Below are 6,393 nucleotides of genomic sequence, written 5' to 3'. Positions count from 1 at the left end.
AGGAAATACTATTTTCGACCGAACATCGGCCACATAGTTGTCATCTTTGACAAGTACGCAGATATGCTTGACTAACCCACAAACCAGATCACGCAACAACCGTTTCGGTTCATGCGTTGGCAATTGAGTTATCTCCGAAGTTAACTTCAGAGGCGCTATCGTGTACAAGTGCCTACACTTGATCCATTGTTTACGAAGACATTTATTGTCTCAGTTTCCTCTTTAAAACTAAAGCCAAAGGTACCTGGGAACTTTTGACCACAGATTTCTGGGGGCTTCTTCCCGCAGAGTCTTGAATTTTCATTCCCTCATAGTCTTTGGGACTCTTCCCTCCATTTTTTTTAAAGTAACCTCCCGAACTGCCTCTACGATCGACTCCCCAGTCGATCTAAGACTTCGCACTGTCTTTATAGCCAGGCGTTTTGCACTTACTTGGATATCGCTCCGTAGGAAAGCATCTTGTCCCGATCCATCCGACTTATTCGAGTGGACGACCTTCGACACTGCATGTGCTTATGCACAGCCGTCGGTATATAACTTCAGAGTGTGACGGATTGTCACACTGAGGTCTTGTGCAGTCGTACAAACAACCGGACCACAGTGCGACTATCGGACTCACTCGTGGGATATCCAGACGCTTGTGGAGTCTCCGAGACGTTCATCAGATCGCCACCTTATGAACAAGAGACAGACATCGTACCGAATTATGGCTCGTACTCTTTGAGCCATATTCAAGGATCACATCATCCACATCCAGTACGATAAAATCATCATTGTACTGTTTTCCCTTTACCCTTTAAAGTGTATTGGATGCCAACAACACGTTTCTTGATTGTTACAGATGCGCCTGTCGCTAGTCGCAAAGTTATCCTCGTTAGAAGAATATCGCGCTCAATCAATTCGGGTCTGCGATCTTCTAGCGATTAGCGGTCGATCGACGCCCCACAATCGACTAGGGCTTTAAGTGGCAATTTATTTGCCACTATAATTTACAAGCTGATGAAATTAACCTCATCATCTAAGGCAGTTACACACAATGTTTGTGTGTAAGGAGCAACTTTAATCATAACACCTACAAAATCCTCCTGACGTTGCTGAATCAGCAGGACGCTCCGCTGCAACTGCTCTCACCATTTTGACGATACCCCTCGCCGTTGTAATTTCGCAACAGCATCGGTTCCGCGTCATCCGCTATTCTTATCGGGAAGTTTATCGTCTCAATCAAATTTGGTAGATCGTGCCAAAACTTGAGCTCTCTACATTCATAGGCTTAGTGCCCCATCTTTTGACAACGATTGCAACTTTGCGATTGCTTAAAACTAGTAGAGCGAGATTTCTCGCTCCTACATACGAGAGTTCCATAGGTTCTGGACCTCCGTTTTTCTTGTCGTCTCCATGGGCGATAGGAACCTAAGTGGACGAAAATCTGGCACTCAGGTTCCGCTATAGAGATAGCTTGGCCTAAAGTCTCTAAATTAAATCTATTTAAAGGACTTAGAATTTACCTTTAGTAGCGAAGACTTTTTAGCTTCTTCAAACTTCCTCTTCACGTCGTGTACGTTAAGTAGTCAAAGCACCCCACATTCACTGTAATCAGTGTAGCTTGACTAGTATTATTATCAGTACTAGCAAAAGGTATCCCGTTACACCTGGTAGCACTTTGTAGTCCGTTCGAAGGCCTACGCACGTTCCATCAAATGTGGACATGTTTGATGAATAAGGAGGGAGCTTTTAAGCCCTTCAAGTAGGCTATCACGCAACACGTAAGAAGTTCACTCATTTGAGTTTGGTCGAACTTCGACGCTGCCTGTGCTTGTGCACAGCCGTCGGGATCTAGCTCCACAGTGTGTTGGGTATTACACTGAGGTCTTGTGCAGTCATGCTAACGACCGACCCATAAGTGAGGCCATCGCACTCACTCGTAGTAATCCACACGCTTATGGTCGCTCCAAGACGTTCATCAGTTGGTCATCTGATGAACAAGATACAGGCATCGTCACGGCTGGATGCTGCCAATTTATACATGGCTCGTAATTTCTGAGCCATGGTAATCCAAGGATTACATCAAATTTGTCATCCAAATCGAGTACGATGAAATCATCATCAAATTGTTTTCCCTTTAACGTGTATTGGATACAAACTCCACGTTTCTTTACCGTTTCAGATGCACCTGTTGCTAGGGGCAGTGTCATGCTCGTTAGAGGAATATCGCGCTCAATTAATTTAAGTCTGCGATTTTCGAGCATTGGCGTCTAATAAATTTATTCTACGCCCCACAATCGACTACGATCTAGGTTTTTCATAATGTCTATTGCAGACAGCCTTTTTTCTTTTTTGGATGCTGCCCTGTAGGGAGCATCTTTGGCTCGGCCCACTCGGCCTATTCGAATGGTGGACTCTCGGCGCTGCGTATGCTTGTTCACAGCCGCCGGTGTTTAACTTCACAGTGTGTTGTGTTGTCGAACTGAGGTCTTGTAAAAACAGAACCCTAAGCGATATCATCGCACTCATTTGTAGTACATCCACACGCTTTAGGACACTTCAAGACATTCGTCAGATGGCCATCTGATGAACTAAAGCCAGGGACCTTAATAGATCGATGCCAGCAAATTATGCATAGCTTGTATATTCTGAGCCATGGTGACCCAGGATGACATCAAATTTGTCATTCAAAACCAGTACGGCGAAGTGATCACCATTTTTTGACGGCCCGCCCCAACGTTGCGATATCGCAATAGCGTCGGACCCGCGACCTCTGCTTTTCCTTGCGGGAGGTCGATCGTTTGGCTCAGTGTTTGTTGGCACTGAACGTGGGGCACTACGCTTATAGGCGTAATGCCCTGTCTTCTGGTAGCGCATCTTTGCAATCACTTGTAAATTGTAGAGCGACAATTCTCGCTATTTCAACATAAGGTAGGTTAATTGGTTCGGGGCCTCTTATCTCTTATCGTCTCGGTGGACGATTAAAACTCGAATGGACTAAAGCCTATTTCAGGAGGAAGTCCTCCTGTTCTCCTATGATCAAGCGTCTCTAATTCGAAGCTAAAGAGGCGAGCCTTGACGGGACCATCCGCAAAGACCCTTGATGAACACAATAATAGATATTTGTTCATCAATGGGTTTACACACGATACAACTCAATAGGAATAGTGCATGTTGCGTAAGCGGGAATGCCATGCTTACCCTGCTTCAAATCCGGGAGAGCTGCTCAAGCCCTGAAATTTAGCACGTGGTAGCTCAAATGTCTGTACACGGGTCTTAGACCCCATGCGACCAATAAACGGGTCGTGAAGCTTGAGCCAGAAGATCCAAGTTTTTTTTGGCACATCCGGCCAAGTTGGATATGCCGAATTTGCTTTCGTCGCATAATCCTCGATGTAATGAGCCTCGATGGCATCGCCAAGCTCGACAACATCTTAACAAGGTATCCTTTGAACTAGACATTTTATATATACAAGCTTTCGGGTCGATGCGCATGAGTCGGCCCCGCAGCAGCATGCGAATGTTGCTGTGTCAACACTTCCAGCAGTTGAGCACCTTGTTCACTCAACTGCTCTACCTGTTGAGCGCGCTGGTGTAGCAAGTTTACTATTTTCTCGAGCCGCGTCGATTTAATGCTGAATGAAAATCGTCGTTTAGTAGGGCGGACAACATTGTGCTAACGGCTGGACCACCAATGGTCGAACTCAGGTTCGACCTCATTCCATTCGAGGTCACTCAAGTGAATAAATCTCTCACGCGTAGCGTAGAAGCCTTCAGCGGGGCATAGAAGCTCTCTTCGTCTGTTTTCAACAGATTCATATTGGATGGTACGTACGTGATCGTTGTACGGACCACTAAAGGCTATCAGGTGTAGCGGGGCACCTTTCGCTAGTATTGCCTCAGTAATAGTCAACCTACAATAATAAAAGTGCAAATAATCGCCTCCAAATACGATGTGCAGATGAAGGGCTTTAAGTTGCTTAGCGTGGCTTAGCAGCTGTAGGTTAATAATATTAAGGAATGCATAAATATGGAAAAACTAAAAAATTTAATCATATATTTAAGTTCCTTGGTACTAATACTTATTTTATAGTCCTGACTTAATATTTTTGTATGAAGTTATGTAAAGTGACTCGTTGCTCACCGCCCAGTCGCGCGTCTAGCAGCAATTGGCGGGGTTGATTTAAACAAGTTGGGGAGTATACCTTAGAATAAAATAGGGAATAGTCCCACAATACTCGAGAGAATAAGCCTTCAGAAGCTGAGGGAATTAGTTCCCGGAAATCTGCAGAAATAAGTTCCCGGGAAGAAATTGAGACGTTAAATGTCTTTCTAAATGACGAAGCAAGCGCTTTTATACTTGATCTGATATCGCTTCCGAAGTTAAATTCAGAGATAACTTATTTGCAATGCTCGAATCGAAACGTTTCTTGTGTGATCTGCTTAGTGGCAAAGCCAAGCCGATCTGCATATTCGGTCGGCAATAATAATAGTAATTCCTGAGAGCGAACGATTTCTTAGCAGCTCATCGATGGACGAAAGTGTCCTCGATGAGGAGACTCGGATTGAACGTTTTACGTTCCAATCCTGGGGATTTTAGAAGACGAATCCTTATCTAAGGATTTGAACGAATTCAAGAATGCATTACCTGAATCCGTTCCGTACGAGTTGCCTTAGGATAAAGGCACTCGACATGAAATCGACCTAATACCAGGTTCAAAATACTGTGTCATACAGCGAGTGGTCATTGCCTCGTGAACAAGTATTAGCGATCGACAAATTCTTTGCCGATCGCTTAGTAGCGGGCCATATGAGGGGTCAACCGCCCACCTAGCCTTCAGACTTTCTGTATGCGTAGAGCAACATGAGAATGGCGGGTTGTGCATGCGTTCAATAAGCTCAATGCTGCTACGGGACCAATTCAAACGCCGATACCACAAAAATACGAAATCATTGGCGGTATGTCAAAGAGTACCATCCTTTATTCAACGGATCTGATGGATGGATTCCATCAGATTCGTGAACGGTTATCCCGTTCACAGAAGTAAGCACCCCAAGCGGAATGCTTCGTGAATGGTCAGTAATGCCATAGAGGCTAAGTAATACCCCTGCAACATTCACCGGCTGTGTAATTAATCTGTTAAGATCGTGCGGGATTTTGCACCAAGCCATTTTGATGATGTCTTCGTTCGTAGCAGGGCCATGAACGCAAAGTTGGATGTTGAAGTGTAAGCATAAACTGTATGCAAATCTCAAGAAGTGTATATTCGCGCAAGCGAATATACACTCCTTGGGTGCATCGTGGGAAAGCCTGGTGTACGCCCTCATCCGGAAAAAATAAAGGCGACCACCGACTGGCCTGTGCTAGTCGATGTAAAGGGACTTCAAAAGTTTCTCGACGTAGCGGCTTACTTATATAAACACTTCCGCAACTATGCCGACATTACGGTGCATCTTTGTTCTTTGTTAAAGGCAAATGCAAATGGTCATGGAACGCGATTGTCAGCGTTCCTTGAAAAGTATCAAGCAAAGCTTGATGCAATCGCTGATCTTGGTGGTTGCAACACCAATAAAACAGAATAATTCCTGTGGTCTGCGACGCAAGCGATTTTGCAATTGGCTATGCGTTTATGCAATATGCAATATGACACAGACGCCGCAGCGCGCGTCGTCTGCGATGTGTCGCATCAACTCAACGAGTTGAGCGTAGCTATCCGGTGCATGATAAAGAACTCCTACCGTGAATCATGCACTGGCTAAGTTTTGAGTTGTCTGTTAGGAGGCAGACCGTTCCTTGTTTACACGGACCATCCCTCTTTTCCCACTGGCGTTATAATTACACAAATCTCGCAAGGAATGGCGAGACGGTTGTATCTCTTCGCGCGGAGTATGCTTTTCCGTGGAATATGAATCAGGACTACTTAATGTCGTCGCTAATGTTTTTAAGCCGGATGCGCCAACTACCAGTGTGGATAAGCCAATTGTTGCAACACTAATGTCAAGTGTTTCGTCGCCAACATTACTTGACGACGTCAGAAGAGCTTTTAAAGAAGATTTGGCTCTAAAAAGTTTGATGGATCACCTCATAGATCCATAACAACAATCGCTAAAGGGATCGTCAACACTAAATCCATCCTTATCAGCTCGATGCAAAACATGCAATGGCTTACTCCTATTAAACAGCCATTGCTGGCGACATACTTCGTGTCGTAATATGTCGTCAGCAATGGCTGTTTAGTAAGTGGTCATCGTGAACATGAGAAGACTTACCTCACCGTTAGTCGCATTTTACTGGTCTTGCCAGTGTTACTGCGCGCGCACGTACGTGTGTGCCTGCAAAATTTGTCAACGAGTCCTTCATCCTGTGATCTAACACAACATCTCCTTGTTTTGGCAGACTTTGAAGTCCTT

The sequence above is a fragment of the Bremia lactucae genome, linkage group LG1 (genome assembly GCF_004359215.1).
Source record: "Bremia lactucae strain SF5 linkage group LG1, whole genome shotgun sequence".
Lineage (NCBI taxonomy): Eukaryota > Oomycota > Peronosporomycetes > Peronosporales > Peronosporaceae > Bremia > Bremia lactucae.
The sequence above is the reverse complement of the archived record's forward strand: the minus strand, read 5'-3'. Positions refer to the sequence as shown.